Consider the following 17,894-nt stretch of genomic DNA (forward strand, 5'->3'; position numbering starts at 1 on the left):
GTTAATGTTCTAGCTGGCAAGCTTTTCTTTTTGAGAGAGACTGTGAATTTGGTTGTAGAATGTGTGTGTGTGTGTGTGCGTGCGCGCGCATGTGTGCGTGCTACACAGCACACTGCTCCTCTCAGCTGTGTTATTGCTGCTGTGAACATGAATGAATGTCTCCATGACATTTTCCCCCAGCAGATGTATTTTTTTTTTTAGGTTTTATTGATAACAGCACTTATAATTAATTGTGCACAAAGCTGAGCCTCAAGCAGAGATTGTTATTGACAGGCTGCATTTATGACTAATTGCTGCATTCAGAGCTGCAGCTTTTACCGTGACTGCATCAAAATTAACAGTTTTCACTTAAAAACAAGTCGCCATAACACAACATCACACTTATGTCAACTGTAGAATTAATCTGTGCCTCAGTTCATAACGTTAGCAGCTACATTCCATTCAAGCGTGCGCTGGGATGCTTCTAATAGTCATGTTACCTGTCGCAAACACACAAGTACTCACGTGTACTTTGTTTTTGGAGGTCTCCATTGCTGTTTACTGCAAATGCCGTATACTTCAGGAAAGTGTACAAAGTAATCCCGGTGGATCATCAGATGGACACTAACAGCCTAAATCTAAATTGTTATGCCTTCAGTGCGACATGTCCTTTAATCATTTAAAAGGTGTGTATTTTTGAACTTATGTTGATTTCACGATTGGCAAGTGTTCAGTTACTTCATGAACTCAGCCAACAGTAGTATATCTGCGAGCAATGAAAACAAACCTGTAGAGACATTCACTTACTTTGGCAATGTCATTCAAACCTTTGGGACATTGGCTGAGAGAGATGTCTGTGAAGACCTTATGGAGTCATGAGTTCCCTGGACAGAGGTGTCTGGCAATGCCAATATCTTTGCCAAGTACAAGTCTTCAGGGTCTGGTTGTTACACCTAGATGCTAACCAGTGAGCTAAGGTAATGACTACATGAATTTTGTACCAGGTCTCTTCAGAGGATCCTGGGGTACCACAGAGATGACTAAAGTAGTTACTTTGGAGACTCAAATGAGGAATACAGTAAAACTCGCCTAAACCAGCTGTTGGGGAGGTGATGGTCTAGTGGTTAAGGTGTTGGGCTTGAGACCAGAAGACCCTCGGTTCAAATCCCAGCCTGACTGGAAAATCACTAAGGGCCTTTGGGCAAAGTCTTTAATCCCCTATTGCTCCGGGTGTGTAGTGAGCGCCTTGTATGGCAGCACTCTGATATCAGGGTGAATGTGAGGCATTATTGTAAAGCACTTTGAGCATCTGATACATATGGAAAAGCGCTATATAAATGCAGTCCATTCACCATTTATTTACCATTTAAACCATCATCCGAAAAAACCGGATACTCGCACTCACTGGACAAAAACAAAAGTCCCAGTGCTTTTGTATGGTTTTCATTTAATAAACACAGTATAGACCAGATTTTTTTTAAGACAGATTTTGCTCACAGCGGATAAAAGGTCCATCCCATCCCACTTTATTTCCATTAAAACCCCTTGCATGTACCAGACCGAGTAGGCTGGGACTGCCCAGCCGTAACAGAGGTATGAAATGATGTTCAGCACTGACACTCGCTGATTCGAGGACTGTGTCTACCGTATTTCCTTGATTGATTTGATTGATTTCCTGCCCATTTAAACTGTTCAAACCGTGCTCAGACCTGGCATCTAAATGAGGCAGACCTTTATTCAAAGCCGGTGATTATTAACAAAATGCTGCTTGCTGACTGAACTGTAATATGGTGTTAAGTTTCACTCATACAGTGACTTGCAAAAGTGTTCATACCCCTTAGCATTTCATTGATTTTAATTTATTTATGTCATTTCAAATATAAAAAGTAAATTAGACTTCTCAGTATAAAAATTTCTAATATTATCGTCCTTAAACTCAAAGTCAAACCAAATCTCTACAACTTGATGTAAATTAATTAAAAATCTAAAAGCCAAGATGATGGGTTGCATAAGTAATCAGCCCCTTTGGTATAATACCTGAAAATAATTAGTTTAATTGCAGTTTTCTTCAGACAAATCAGGGGATGGATACATGAACATTTCCAAGTCACTGAATGTGTCTTGAACTTTATTTACATCAGTTATGAAGAAATACAAACAGTTTGACACTCTATGGTAAATCTGCATGGAGTAGACAGTTCTCAAAAACTGAGTGACTGTGCATGGAGGAGCAGAGTGAGGAAAGCCACCAAGACACCCAGACAACCCAGAAGAAGTTACAGGCTTCTGTGGCTGTGATTGGAGAAATTGTGCACAGTGCATGTTTTGCATTTTATATCACCAGTTTCATTATGAAGTGGGACAGAGGAGGGTGCTGTGGTTTGGCCCCTGGTCTGCTGGTTTCTGTCTGTCTCTGTGTTTTCAGGTGAAGCTGAGGTGGAGCTGCTGGGTGAAGTGGCTGGGTCTGCTCTGCTCCCGGTGTTCTGTCGAGATGAGGTGCGCCGTCGACATGCGTGCACTGAAAAAATTACTTGACAAAGTTCGCTTATTTTGATGGGCAAGTAAATGTATAAATTGTTCATCCGAACGTAGTAAAGTATAAAATCTACTCACTATAAAATGATAAGTATTTTTAACCTGGAGTTAGCTTATTTTGACAGACAAAATATACATATACATACATTTATGCTCCTAACGTAATTCTTCTCGGTGGTGGGTAGAGGAAAAAAAACGAAAAAACAAAAACAAAATACGCATGTACAGTTGCATCATCTCCACATCTGGAGATGGCCTCTACTGGTGGTTAGGCCTCTACTGGTGGTTAGGCCTCTACTGGTGGTTAGGCCTCTACTGGTGGTTAGGCCTCTACTGGTGGTTGGCTCTCACTGCGGTATTGTATCACTTCCTGTTCCGGAGCACAGCGGTGTTTTTCTGTATCTGTTAGCTGTTTAATCTGCGCAGTTAGATTGATCTAGATAACTAGATAATGATTTGTTTCACAGTGTAATCTTCACGTGCCTTAACTAAAGCACTCCTTCTGCTGAATCACCTCTAAATTATTTACACATTATTCACTTTGTGTGTTTTTAGGAATCCGCTAGCTTAGCGCAGCTACTAGCTCTTAGCCGGTTTAGCATGGTGGCTTCTCCTGTCTCTCCTGCACTTCTCTGCTCTGGGTATGAAATGTTTAGTTATTCCTCAACCTCCTTTAGCAGTAAGGGTACTTGTAATAAGTGTAGCTTATTCGTAGCTTTGGAGGCCAGGCTGGGTGAATTGGAGACTCGGCTCCGCACCGTGGAAAAATCCTACAGCTAGCCAGGTCCCTGTAGTTGGTGCGGACCAAGGTAGCTTAGCCGTCGTTAGTTCCCCTCCAGCGGATCCCGAGCAGCCGGGACAGCAGGCCAACTGGGTGACTGTGAGGAGGAAGCGTAGTCCTAAACAGAAGCCCCGTGTACACCGCCAACCCGTTCACATCTCCAACCGTTTTTCCCCACTCGGCGACACACCCACCAAGGATCAAACTCTGGTTATTGGTGACTCTGTTTTGAGAAATGTGACGTTAGCAACACCAGCAACCATAGTCAAATGTCTTCCGGGGGCCAGAGCAGGCGACACTGAAGGAAATTTGAAACTGCTGGCTAAGGCTAAGCGTAAATTTGGTAAGATTATAATTCATGTCGGCAGTAATGACACCCGGTTACGGCAATCGGAGGTCACTAAAATTAACATTGAATCGGTGTGTAAGTTTGCAAAAACAATGTCGGACTCTAGTTTTCTCTGGACCCCTCCCCAATCGGACCGGGAGTGACATGTTTAGCTGCATGTTCTCCTTGAATTGCTGGCTGTCTGAGTGGTGTCCAAAAAATGAGGTGGGCTTCATAGATAATTGGCAAAGCTTCTGGGGAAAACCTGGTCTTGTTAGGAGAGACGGCATCCATCCCACTTTGGATGGAGCGACTCTCATTTCTAGAAATCTGGCCAATTTTCTTAAATCCTCCAAACCGTGACTATCCAGGGTTGGGACCAGGAAGCAGAGTTGTAGTCTTACACACCTCTCTGCAGCTTCTCTCCCCCTGCCATCCCCTCATTACCCCATCCCCGTAGAGACGGTGCCTGCTCCCAGACTACCAATAACCAGCAAAAATCTATTTAAGCATAAAAATTCAAAAAGAAAAAATAATACAGCACCTTCAACTGCACCACAGACTAAAACAGTTAAATGTGGTCTATTAAACATTAGGTCTCTCTCTTCTAAGTCCCTGTTAGTAAATGATATAATAATTGATCAACATATTGATTTATTCTGCCTTACAGAAACCTGGTTACAGCAGGATGAATATGTTAGTTTAAATGAGTCAACACCCCCGAGTCACACTAACTGTCAGAACGCTCGTAGCACGGGCCGAGGTGGAGGATTAGCAGCAATCTTCCACTCCAGCTTATTAATTAATCAAAAACCCAGACAGAGCTTTAATTCATTTGAAAGCTTGTCTCTTAGTCTTGTCCATCCAAATTGGAAGGCCCAAAAACCAGTTTTATTTGTTATTATCTATCGTCCACCTGGTCGTTACTGTGAGTTTCTCTGTGAATTTTCAGACCTTTTGTCTGACTTAGTGCTTAGCTCAGATAAGATAATTATAGTGGGCAATTTTAACATCCACACAGATGCTGTGAATGACAGCCTCAACACTGCATTTAATCTATTATTAGACTCAGTTGGTTTTGCTCAAAATGTAAATGAGTCCACCCCACCACTTTAATCATACCTTAGATCTTGTTCTGACTTATGGTATGGAAATTGAAGACTTAACAGTATTCCCTGAAAACCCCCTTCTGTCTGATCATTTCTTAATAACATTTACATTTACTCTGATGGACTACCCAGCAGTGGGGAATAAATTTCATTACAGTAGAAGTCTTTCGGAAAGCTCTGTAACTAGGTTTAAGGATATGATTCCTTCTTTATGTTCTCTAATGCCATATACCAACACAGTGCAGAGTAGCTACCTAAACTCTGTGAGTGAGATAGATTATCTCGTCAATAGTTTTACATCCTCATTGAGGACAACTTTGGATGCTGTAGCTCCTCTGAAAAAGAGAGCCTTAAATCAGAAGTGCCTGACTTCGTGGTATAACTCATAAACTCGCAGCTTAAAGCAGATAACCCGTAAGTTGGAGAGGAAATGGCGTCTCACTAATTTAGAAGATCTTCACTTAGCCTGGAAAAAGAGTCTGTTGCTCTATAAAAAAGCCCTCCGTAAAGCTAGGACATTTTACTACTCATCACTAATTGAAGAAAATAAGAACAACCCCATGTTTCTTTTCAGCACTGTAGCCAGGCTGACAAAGAGTCAATGTTGTGAAAGTGTCTTGACACGGACCCACAACAGGGGGCGTTAATGAACGGACAATGGATAAGCCAAAAGTAACAATTTAATGTTGTGAATCGCACAACGACGTACAGGCAATAACAATATGGTGGAATGTCAATCATACACCAGGTGACGTGTGGGCAGGCTCGATGATAGAAGACGCCTGGCGAGAGAAGAGCCGGATCCCACACAGCTTCCACCACCAACGGAGCTGAAGAACACCGGAGCCGCCAAGCCCTGCGCCCCAGGTGGCCGCTGTCTTCAGCAGTCAGACCGGTACTGCTGGTAGAGAACAGAGACAGTCCTGATGAGTGTGAGTTCGCACACTCAGTAATCCCACAGTCTGTATACAGTTAGGAGGGAAAACCTCCACCTCCAATCACACACTCGTGCAGCTCCCGTCTAACCACTTATCTGGTTGGGGTGTGAAGCGAAGCCGTCGCTGATCACACCAAACGCCAATCCCACAGATAAGGCAACACCACAGGATAACGGCTGCAAAGAAGTTCAGACTATTAGTCAGCGTTAAATACAGCAGAGAATATTACCTGAATGGTAGCTGATTTCTCGGCGGGGAGGTGGAGTTGCAGTCCGGCCTTTATGGTGGTGGTGATGAGTAGTGGATGAGTGACAGCTGGTACGGATGATGAGTGACAGCTGTCACTCCCGGTCGCTCCGACGCCCTCTCGTGCTTGAAGCCCGCACTTCAAGCAGGGCGCCATCTTGTGGTGGTGGGCCAGCAGTACCTCCTCTTCGGCGGCCCCACAACAGTCAGAGCTCTATTGAGCCGAGTATTCCTTTAACTTTAACTAGTAATGACTTCATGACTTTCTTTGCAAATAAAATTTTAACTATTAGAGAAAAAATTACTCATAACCATCCCAAAGACGTATCGTTATCTTTGGCTGCTTTCAGTGATGCCGGTATTTGGTTAGACTCTTTCTCTCCGATTGTTCTGTCTGAGTTATTTTCATTAGTTACTTCATCCAAACCATCAACATGTTTATTAGACCCCATTCCTACCAGGCTGCTCAAGGAAGCCCTACCATTATTTAATGCTTCGATCTTAAATATGATCAATCTATCTTTATTAGTTGGCTATGTACCACAGGCCTTTAAGGTGGCAGTATTAAACCATTACTTAAAAAGCCATCACTTGACCCAGCTATCTTAGCTAATTATAGGCCAATCTCCAACCTTCCTTTTCTCTCAAAAATTCTTGAAAGGGTAGTTGTAAAACAGCTAACTGATCATCTGCAGAGGAATGGTCTATTTGAAGAGTTTCAGTCAGGTTTTAGAATTCATCATAGTACAGAAACAGCATTAGTGAAGGTTACAAATGATCTTCTTATGGCCTCAGACAGTGGACTCATCTCTGTGCTTGTTCTGTTAGACCTCAGTGCTGCTTTTGATACTGTGACCATAAAATTTATTACAGAGATTAGAGCATGCCATAGGTATTAAAGGCACTGCGCTGCGGTGGTTTGAATCATATTTATCTAATAGATTACAATTTGTTCATGTAAATAGGGAATCTTCTTCACAGACTAAAGTTAATTATGGAATTCCACAAGGTCCTGTGCTAGGACCAATTTTATTCACTTTATACATGCTTCCCTTAGGCAGTATTATTATACAGCATTGCTTAAATTTTCATTGTTACGCAGATGATACCCAGCTTTATCTATCCATGAAGCCAGAGGACACACACCAATTAGCTAAACTGCAGGATTGTCTTACAGACATAAAGACATGGATGACCTCTAATTTCCTGCTTTTAAACTCAGATAAAACTGAAGTTATTGTACTTGGCCCCACAAATCTTAGAAACATGGTGTCTAACCAGATCCTTACTCTGGATGGCATTACCCTGAGCTCTAGTAATACTGTGAGAAATCTTGGAGTCATTTTTGATCAGGATATGTCATTCAAAGCGCATATTAAACAAATATGTAGGACTGCTTTTTTGCATTTATGCAATATCTCTAAAATCAGAAAGGTCTTGTCTCAGAGTGATGCTGAAAAACTAATTCATGCATTTATTTCCTCTAGGCTGACTACTGTAATTCATTATTATCAGGTTGTCCTAAAAGTTCCCTGAAAAGCCTTCAGTTAATTCAAAATGCTGCAGCTAGAGTACTGACGGGGACTAGAAGGAGAGAGCATATCTCACCCATATTGGCCTCTCTTCATTGGCTTCCTGTTAATTCTAGAATAGAATTTAAAATTCTTCTCTTACTTATAAGGTTTGAATAATCAGGTCCCATCTTATCTTAGGGACCTCATAGTACCATATCACCCCAATAGAGCGCTTCGCTCTCAGACTGCAGGCTTACTTGTAGTTCCTAGGTTTGTAAGAGTAGAATGGGAGGCAGAGCCTTCAGCTTTCAGGCTCCTCTCCTGTGGAACCAGCTCCCAATTCAGATCAGGGAGACAGACACCCTCTCTACTTTTAAGATTAGGCTTAAACTTTCCTTTTTGCTAAAGCTTATAGTTAGGGCTGGATCAGGTGAAGCGCCTTGGGGCAACTGTTTGTTGTGATTTGGCGCTATAATAAATAAAATTGATTTTGATTTGATTGATGTGCAGTTGTGCGAGTCACCTCATCTCGATGGGTGACGTCTTCAAAATCTGGGGTAGAGTTATGTGCGCATGCGCACGCATGCGCAGTAGTGCGACGCACCTCATCTCGACGTTCACCTCATCTTGAGGGGACACCGGCTGTTAAACTGCATATGGGCCCCGCCCCATCTGTCAAGACAGCTCATGGAATTGACAGAGCGGTGTCTCACAGCTGATCTGGATCTTCACTGAGTGGGTGCTCACAGCTGACATTCATCGCGCCTCATCACCGTCCCAGATTTAACCCCGAACCTGTCATGGGTTCGGGGCCAGAATCTAGTGCTTCCAACCGCTGACATCTGCTGCAGTCCGCCTGAAGAACCTCCGCGTTCCTCTGGGTTGGAACCGGGTTGCTACGGGTTCCCAGCTGTGCCCTGCCATCGCACCCAGCCGGTACCCGACCTTAGTTGTCGTGTTTCTATGTTTGGAGCTAATGTCACTACTCTGTTTTCCTGATGTGAGCCTCCGAACTCATTGAGTTTCCTGCTGAGTTTTTCCGGACTGGTCTCTGCGCTCCTGTCTAACTGTTCCGCTGTGGGCTCCCATGTCCACAAAGTATCTGTCTGTGTTTTTCATGGTTGCTTCAGTCTGCTTACAGTCTGCAACCCGCTGTGTTTTTTTCCTCTCGAGATTTTCCAGGCTCAGTGTGTTACATGTGTTTTTTCCTCTGTGAGTTTTCTAGTGCAGTCATAACCCTCTGTCTATTTCTTTATGAGCATCTAGGTTTGTAATGCCAGATTATCTTTCGTGTTTTTCCATGTCACGCCTCCTTGCTGCTTGTTTGAACCCTGGTTCATTTTGCTGGCCGCCTGGTGTGTCTTCATCTGCAGCACTTCGTACTAATTAGTTAATTGGTCAGAGTCTGTTCTGTTCTGTGCTGCTTAGTGATCAGCTCTTATTCAGTTCTTGATAGTCCACCTACAACCCCTGGCAAAAATTATGGAATCACCGGCCTCGGAGGATGTCATTCAGTTGGTTTAATTTTGTAGAAAAAAAGCAGATCACAGACATGACACAAAACTAAAGTCATTTCAAAATGGCAACTTTCTGGCTTTAAGAAACACTATAAGAAATCAAGAAAAAAGATTGTGGCAGTCAGTAACGGTTACTTTTTTAGACCAAGCAGAGGAAAAAATATAGAATCACTCAATTCTGAGGAAAAATTATGGAATCACCCTGTAAATTTTCATCCCCAAAACTAACACCTGCATCAAATCAGATCTGCTCGTTAGTCTGCATCTAAAAAGGAGTGATCCAACCCTTGGATAGCTGTTGCACCAAGTGGACTGACATGAATCATGGCTCCAACATGAGAGATGTCAATTGAAACAAAGGAGAGGATTATCAAACTCTTAAAATGAGGGTAAATCATCACGCAATATTGCAAAGATGTTGGTTGTTCACAGTCGCTGTGTCGAAACTCTGACCCAAATACAACAACATGGAAGGGTTGTTAAAGGGCAAAACATACTGTACCCAAGTAAGACATCAAGCCTCAAGACAGAAAACTTAAAGCAATATGTCTCAAAAATCGAAAATGCACAACAAAACAAATGAGGAACCATGGGAGGAAACTGGAGTCAACGTCTGTTGACCGGCCTAAAGGAAAAGGGATTACATACAAAAGCTAAACGAAGCCATCATTAACACCTAAACAGAAAAAAAACAAGGTTACAATGGGCTAAGGAAAAGCAGTCGTGGACTGTGGATGACTGGATGAAAGTCATATTCAGTGATGAATCTCGAATCTGCATTGGGCAAGGTGATGATGCTGGAACTTTTGTTTGGTGCCGTTCCAATGAGATTTATAAAGATGACTGTCTGAAGAGAACATGTAAATTTCCACAGTCATTGATGATATGGGGCTGCATGTCAGGTAAAGGCACTGGGGAGATGGCTGTCATTACATCATCAATAAATGCACAAGTTTATGTTGATATTTTGGACAATTGAAAGGATGTTTGGGATGATGAAATCATTTTTCAAGATGATAATGCATCTTGCCATAGAGCAAAAACTGCAAAAAACATTCCTTGCAAAAAGACACATAGGGTCAATGTCAATGAGCAGATCTGATTTGATGCAGGTGTTAATTTGGGGGATGAAAATTTACACGGTGATTCCATCATTTTTCCTCAGAATTGAGTGAGTCCATATTTTTTTTTCCCTCTGCTTGGTCTAAAAAAGTAACCGTTACTGACTGCCACAATCTTTTTTCCTGATTTTTTATAGTGTTTCTTAAAGCCAGAAAGTTGCCATTTGAAATGACTTTAGTTTGTGTCATGTCTGTGATCTGCTTTTTTCTACAAAATTAAACAACTGAATGAACATCCTCTGAGGCCGGTGATTCCATCATTTTTGCCAGGGGTTGTATAATTCAGTTCCCAGAGTTTGTGCGTCCGCGCTGTTCAGTAACTATGTGCACAGTATCCAGTTTCTCAGCTGGCTTAACTGTTGTTATTTTGCATCGTCTGTGATCAGATCCACTGACAGTCCGGGGTGGGGGGGGTGGTGGGGGGGGGGTGGGGGTGGGGTGTGTGTGTGTGTGGGGGGGTTTCCGCACGCAGCCGCTTAAAGAGTGATGGAGCTGTGGCTTTCTGGGCGCCATCGCCCAGAGAACTCTGCTGTTGAGCTGCACTCCTAAGCCCGGCACCGGGACCTGTCATTCTGACTCGGTCTGTCACATGTGCATGTCTCTGGGTGTGTGATGTAGAACTCAATTCCTGAACACACTAAGACTTTGATCCTGAACAATGATATGAATTGAACTTTGATCCTGAGTGAACTGAACTTTGATCCTGAACTGCCACACGGAATTAACTGTTTAAGTTTAGTTTTGATTACTTCTAGACATGTGCCCAAAATGCAGCTGCACTTCCTCACATTAGGGCTGAGCCGGATATTCGTTTCAGACGAGTATCCGGTACGGATAAAGCATTTTTGACAAGCACGAGCATGATCCAAATAAAACTCATCAATATCTGTGCTTGTGCTGAAGGAAAATTCTCATTGGCTAACTGACTGTCTTCACGCTCTGTGATTGGCCAGTCACCCACAGCGCCTGCCCCTCCCTACACAGACACGTCTCACTGCAGCTTCTCTCGCTCTCTCTCTCACACACACACACACACACACACACACACACACACACACACACACACACACACACACACACACACACACACACACACACACACACACACACACACATACACCTTAATCAACATTGATTAACTTTGTGTGGGGAAAAAAATGCCAAGAATGTTGGTAGTAAAAATAATTAAAAAATGGAAAAAAACAGTTTGATCATAAAATTAGTCACTCATGCAACCCATCATCTTGGCTTTTAGATTTTAATAATTTATATTAGGTTATAGAGATTTAGTTTGAGTTTAAGGAAGATAATTTTAGAATTTTTTTTTATACTGAGAAGCCTGATTTACTTTTTGTTTGAAATGGCATAAACAAATTAAAATGCATGAAGTATCAAGTGTTGTGAAAGTGACGTGACACGGGCCCACAACAGGGGGCGTTAATGAACGGACAATGGATAAGCCAAAAGTAACAATTTAATGTTGTGAATCGCACAACGATGTACAGACAATAACAATATGGTGGACTGTCAATCATACACCAGGTGACGTGTGGGCAGGCTCGACGATAGAAGACGCCTGGCGAGAGAAGAGCCGGATCCCACACAGCTTCCACCACCAACGGAGCTGAAGAACGCCGGAGCCGCCAAGCCCTGCGCCCCAGGTGGCCGCTGTCTTCAGCAGTCAGACCCGGTACTGCTGGCAGAAAGCAGAGACAGTCCTGATGAGTGTGAGTTCGCACACTCAGTAATCCCACAGTCAGTGTTTAGTTAGGAGGGAGAACCTCCACCTCCAATCACACACTCGTGCAGCTCCTGTCTAACCACTTATCTGATTGGAGTGTGAAGCGAAGCCGTCGCTGATCACACCAAACGCCAATCCCACAGATAAGGCAGACACCACAGGATAACGGCTGCAAAAGAAGTTCAGATTATTACTCAACGTTTTGAGTCAGCAGAGAAAGTTACCTGAATGGTAGCTGATTTCTCGGTGAGGAGGTGGAGTTGCAGTCCGGCCTTTATGGTGGTGGTGATGAGTAGTGGATGAGTGACAGCTGGTACGGATGATGAGTGACAGCTGTCACTCCTGGTCGCTCCGATGCCCTCTTGTGCTTGAAGCCCGCACTTCAAGCAGGGCGCCATCTTGTGGTGGTGGGCCAGCAGTACCTCCTCTTCAGCGGCCCACACAACAGGACCCCCCCCTCAACGGGCGCCTCCTGGCGCCCGACCAGGCTTGTCCGGGTGCTGCCGGTAGAAGTCGGCCAGGAGGGCCGGGTCCAGGATGAAGCTCCTCTTCACCCAGGAGCGTTCTTCGGGTCCATACCCCTCCCAGTCCACCAAATACTGGAACCCCCGGCCCTTCCGACGGACATCCAGGAGCCGGTGCACGGTCCAGCCGGCTCCCCGTCGATGATCCGGGCAGGAGGCGGCGCCAGTCTGGGGGTACAGAGGGGTGAAACGTGGTGAGGTTTGATGCGTGACACATGGAAAACCGGGTGGATCCGCAGTGAAGCTGGCAGCTTCAGCTTCACTGCGGCTGGACTGAGGATCTTGAGTATGGGGAAAGGTCCAATGTATCTGTCCTTCAACTTCTGGGATTCCACTTGCAGGGGAATGTCCTTTGTGGAAAGCCAAACCTCCTGCCCAGGCTGATACGCAGGGGCCGGGGCACGCCGGCGGTCTGCATGGTTCTTGGCCCTCGTCCGGGCTTTGAGCAGGGCAGAGCGGGCGGTACGCCACACCCGACGGCACCTTCTCAGATGGGCCTGGACCGAGGGTAGCCCGATCTCTCCTCCACTAGCGGGAACAATGGGGGCTGGTACCCCAAACACACTTCAAACAGGGAGAGGCCGGTGGCAGACGAGACTTGGCTGTTATGAGCGTACTCGATCCAGGCCAGATGGTCACTCCAGGCCGACGGGTGCGCGGAGGTCACGCAGCGGAGGGCCTGCTCCAGTTCCTGGTTAGTCCGCTCTGCCTGCCCGTTCGTCTGGGGGTGGTACCCAGACGAGAGACTGACGGTGGCCCCCAGTTCCCTACAGAAACTCCGCCAGACCTGGGAGGAGAACTGAGGACCACGATCCAAGACAATGTCTGATGGAATCCCATGCAGACGCACGACGTGGTGGACCAGGAGGTCTGCAGTCTCCTGGGCCATCGGGAGCTTTGGGAGGGCCACGAAGTGGGCCGCCTTGGAGAACCGGTCCACTATCGTTAAGATGGTGGTGTTTCCCTGGGACGGCGGGAGGCCCATGACAAAGTCCAGGCCGATATGAGACCAGGGGCAACGAGGCACAGGCAGAGGCTGGAGGAGGCCTTGGGCCTTGTGGTGGTCGGCTTTGCCCCTGGCACAGGTGGTGCAGGCCTGGACATACTCCCGGATGTCGGCTTCCATAGACGCCCACCAGAAGCGCTGCTGGACCACTGGCACGGTCCTTTCGCACCCCTGGGTGACAGGAGAGCTTGGAACCGTGACAGAAGCAAGGACTGCAGCCCTGGCCTCTGGTGGGACGTACAGTTTTGTCCTTCGGACCTGTCCCCCGGGTCTGGGCTCTGTGTCAGGGCCTCCCGGACGGTCTTCTCAACGTCGCAGGTAAGGGTGGCCACGACAGTGGACTCGGGGATGATGGTTTCAGGGGGGTCTGACAGCTCGGTCTTGACCTCCTCTCATGCACCCAGGACAGGGCGTCAGATCGTTGGTTCTTTGTCCCGGGCGTGAGGTGATCCGGAGGTCAAAACGCCCGAAGAACAGCGACCAGCGGGCTTGCCTGGGGTTCAGACCTTCGCGGTCCGGATGTACTCCAGGTTTCCGATGGTCCGTGAAACCGTAAATGGCACCGATGCTCCCTCCACAGGTGTCTCCACTCCTCAAGAGCCTCCGTCACCGCAAGAAGTTCCCGATTGCCGACGTCATAGTTCCGTTCAGCTGGGGTCAACCTGCGGAAAAGTAGGCACATGGAGGAGAACCTTATCGGACTCCCCGCTCTGGGATAGCAACGGCTCCTATCCCTGAGTCAGAGGCATCCACTTCAACAACAAACTGGCGCTTGGGATCGGGCTGCACCAGAACCGGTGCAGTCGAGAACCGGCGTTTCAACTCCCTAAACGCGGCTTCGCACCGAATCCGACCAGGTGAAGGGGACTTTTGTGGAGGTCAGGGCTGTCAGGGGGCTAACTACCTGACTGTAGCCCTTGATGAACCTCCGGTAGAAATTTGCAAAACCGAGGAACTGTTGTAGTTTCCTACGGTTCGTTGGTTGGGGCCAATCTCTCACCACCGCAACCTTGGCCGGATCAGGGGCGATGGAGTTGGAGGAGATTATGAACCCCAAGAAGGACAAAGAAGTGCGGTGGAACTCACACTTCTCGCCCTTCACAAACAGCCGGTTCTCCAACAACCGCTGTAGGACCTGACGTACATGCTTGACATGGGTCTCAGGATCCGGAGAAAAGATGAGTATATCGTCTAGATATACGAAGACAAACCGATGCAGGAAGTCCCGCAAGAACGTCATTAACCAATGCTTGGAACGTCGCGGGCGCATTGGTGAGCCGAACGGCATGACCAGGTACTCAAAGTGACCTAACGGGGTGTTAAATGCCGTCTTCCACTCGTCTCCCTCCCGGATCCGAACCAGTGATAATCAATCAATCATCAATTTTTTTATATAGCGCCAAATCCAACAAACAGTTGCCCCAAGGCGCTTTATATTGTAAGGCAGGCCTACATAATTATGTAAAACCCCAACGGTCAAAACGCCCTGCTTGAAGCCCGCACTTCAAGCAGGGCGCCATCTTGTGGTGGTGGGCAAGCAGTACCTCCTCTTCAGCGGCCCACACAACATCAAGGGCTGAATACTTTGCAAGCCACTGTATCCCTGGGTGTGACAACACCGCTATACATTGGAGCCCTCTGCAAGGCTGCAAACCTTCTCCGTAGCCTTGACAAAATGACTGAGATGGTAAGGGCTGTGATTGGTCAATTTTATGCTTCACTCCTTCCTCTCCCGTCATATTTTAAAATAGGGGAACATTTGGCAGAAAAATTGATACACAAAAACCCCAAATTAGAGCTGATGACCACTCAAATGGACTCGTTTTTATTGTAGTATTTCTAAACGCTGTTGGTCTATAAGTCGCATCAAATCCATTATGTTGTCAGTTGCACGTTCATCTGTTCATCGTGCTTATTTTTAGAATTTAAAAAGCCTTGTAGCACACGCCACAAGCTGAGGGCTTCCTGCATAAATCTGCTATTCAAATCTCCATCCGTGTCCGGTCTGACAATTCCTTTTGTCCACAGAGAAAATACTGTTTTAAAATTATGTTTCACATCCATAAAAAAAAGTGCAGCCCTTTATTCTTGTGTGGACTTATGTATATATGATTTCTTTCCTCTTCAAGAGACATTTTTGAGAGGCACAAGTTATACACTGGTGTGACCTGTACTCCAGAAAATACACACTTCTCCAAATCTTGATTTCTATTTAATTACAGATATGTTATTCATGTTATGTCATTCTGCCTCACAAAATAAATAGTTAAAATGCTAAAACGGTTAAAAGCCTAAATAATAAGACATGTCTGCACTCTGTGGGTCATTTTGGGGGGACGCTCCGTCAGCGTGGGTGTCTGGCTTTGTCTTCTGAATCCAGCCTCCCTGAACTCCTTCAGCTGATGGAGCACCAGGCTCAGATGATGCACGACTGCCACACGGAATCTCTTCTCAGGCCTAATTTAGAGATTACATTTTATTACCTCTTCTGAATGTCACATCCAGCTAATGAATATATCAATTATTCAGCCATTTTGCTCATTTGAAATAGAAATAGAAATGAGATAAATGAGAAGATTTTATTTATTTATTGTTCTGAGTAGAAAGGAAAGCTGGGGTTGAACATTTTGGCTTCAGGATTTACATGCAGCTGTCTATCAGCTCAATGTTCTGTTTTTCATTCTCTTGTTTTCGAGGAGATGGGTTTTGAACCACGTAAAGTTTGAACCACAGTTAGAATGAACACCATCTCTATACCTTCACGCTCTTCCACCTCGACCAAATATACATCACTCTGTAAATGGTGTTTGGACTAAGTGTGACTTCATTTTGAAGCATTCATACTAATCAATCACAAATATTTTGCTGATCAGTATATGCTTTAGAGCATCCATCAAGGCTTCTTGGTTGAGATATACAAAAAAGAAAAAGTTTTTCAGACCACATTTTCCTTGAACTTTGGCCAAGCTACTTCAAAATATAATAATCTTTAGATATCTATCCAAGTAATATTCACACCAAGTTTGAAGGAAATCTGTCCAGTAGTTTTTATGTTATTTTGTCCACAGACAGAAAGACACAAACACGTGTAGCCAGTGCAAACAGTGCAGTGCTTTCTTTGCTTTGCCAGCATGCAGGATAATTGAAGAGACACTATGCAACTCTGCTCAATTTTTCTCTGTCGTCAGTTTTTGTGGTCACATTCTCCTGTTCAGAGCTCCCCCTACAGGATGCTGTCCATGTGCATTTGTTTTCAACAGTCGGTGAATGCAATCCACGGAATGACAACACAGAAATATGTAGAGAAACGAGTTTATCTCAATGTACAGCTGTGTTCAAAATAATAGTGTTAAAAAATTATTTCCAGACACACAATGCATTATGAATGCCGCACATTCTATTCCAAATCAAAACATGAGGAAAAATTCATCAAATTTGTTATCAGTTTACAGAAAGTGAAGAGAAATGAATATTAGGCTCACTCACTCAACTGCTTCCTCCAATTAAGAGTCCTTGGGGGCTGGAGCCCAGCAGTCACACGGTGTGAGGCGGGTTCACCCTGGACAGGATGCCAGTCTGTCACAGGGTCACATACAGACAAACAAACACATTCACACCTATGGACAATTTAAAGGTTCTAATCCATCTAATCTGCATGTCTTTGGATGTGGGAGGAGCCGGAGCACCAGGAGGGAACCCACACAAACACGGGGAGAACATACAAACTCCACACAGAAAGACCACAGGTGGGAATTAATCCCATGACCTTCTGACTGTGAGACAACAGTGCTAACCACTAACCCACTGTGGAAATATTAGGCTGTTGCAAAAAACATCAGTGTGTGTATTTTTCTTTCTGTGACTCTTATTTAAGGACGAAGACAGTAAATGTTCCTGCTGACTGTCGTGTTTTTGTTGATGAAAATCTGAGTAAAATGGGTTGTTCAAGACAAATCAAATCAAATCAAATCAATTTCATTTATATAGTGCCAAATCACAACAACAGTTGCCCCAAGGCGCTTTATATTGTAAGGCAAAGCCATACAATAATCACAGAAAAACCCCAACAGTCAAAATGACCCCCTATGAGCAAGCACTTGCACTTAGCTAAGATAGCTGGGTCAAGTGTCATTACTAGTTAAAGTTAAAGGAATACTCAGCTCAATAGAGCTCTGACTCTTTGTCAGCCTGGCTACAGTGCTGAAAAGAAACCTGGGGTTGTTCTTATTTTCTTCAATTAGTGATGAGTAGTAAGATGTCCTAGCTTTACGAAGGGCTTTTTTTTTATAGAGCAACAGACTCTTTTTCCAGGCTAAGTGAAGATCTTCTAAATTAGTGAGACGCCATTTCCTCTCCAACTTAGGGGTTATCTGCTTTAAGCTGTGAGCTACAGCATCCAAAGTTGTCCTCAATGAGGATGTAAAACTATTGACGAGATAATGTATCTCACTCACAGAGTTTAGGTAGCTACTCTGCCCTGTGTTGGTATATGGCATTGGAGAACATAAAGAAGGAATCATATCCTTAAACCTAGTTACAGCGCTTTCTGAAAGAC

At 44.9% G+C, this 17,894-nt stretch overlaps 1 long non-coding RNA gene across 1 annotated transcript; it reads right to left on the reverse strand.

Annotated features, from left to right (window-relative positions):
* Positions 1-2,873: 2,873 nt before the first annotated feature.
* Positions 2,874-16,250, reverse strand: LOC117502356. Its single transcript, XR_004558276.1, has 3 exons — positions 16,153-16,250; positions 15,813-15,822; positions 2,874-2,884 (listed from the first exon to the last, which is right to left on the reverse strand). It is a non-coding gene; the product is annotated as an uncharacterized LOC117502356 (long non-coding RNA).
* Between the last annotated feature and the right edge of the window lie 1,644 nt (positions 16,251-17,894).

The sequence above is a fragment of the Thalassophryne amazonica genome, chromosome 20 (genome assembly GCF_902500255.1).
Source record: "Thalassophryne amazonica chromosome 20, fThaAma1.1, whole genome shotgun sequence".
Classification (NCBI taxonomy): Eukaryota; Metazoa; Chordata; class Actinopteri; order Batrachoidiformes; family Batrachoididae; genus Thalassophryne; species Thalassophryne amazonica.